The sequence below is a fragment of the Aptenodytes forsteri genome, unplaced genomic scaffold (genome assembly GCF_000699145.1).
Source record: "Aptenodytes forsteri isolate BGI_AS27 unplaced genomic scaffold, ASM69914v1 Scaffold321, whole genome shotgun sequence".
NCBI classification, from domain to species: domain Eukaryota; kingdom Metazoa; phylum Chordata; class Aves; order Sphenisciformes; family Spheniscidae; genus Aptenodytes; species Aptenodytes forsteri.
In genome coordinates, this window is record NW_008795030.1 from 1,590,670 (window position 1) to 1,591,047 (window position 378).

Here is a 378-nt window from a genome sequence, read left to right on the forward strand (position 1 = left end):
CGGCTTGTGGGCCAATCCCTTAGTAGCTTTTGTTCTTCTCCCGCCTACTGTCCTTCTGGGCTGGTTCCCGCCCCGTATTGTGATCGACAGCAAGGCTGCCCAATGGAAGAGACAAATAAAAATAAAAGGACAGCTCAGCTATCCATTCGGAAACGGAAGAAGGAGGGCTCAATTTCCTCTGTCACCGTAGGGCTGAAGTACCGCCCCTCACACTTGATTGACAACCTCGCTGGCAAATAGGCTGTTGGGAAAGATAAGTCTCGGGGTGCAACGGTAAAGAGGAGGCAGCTCGTCGCGCCCTGTGCTTCACCCACAGCGCAGCCCTGTCCTGACGGCTTACCGGAGGAAAAAATACCCTCAAAGTGACTGATGGACTCC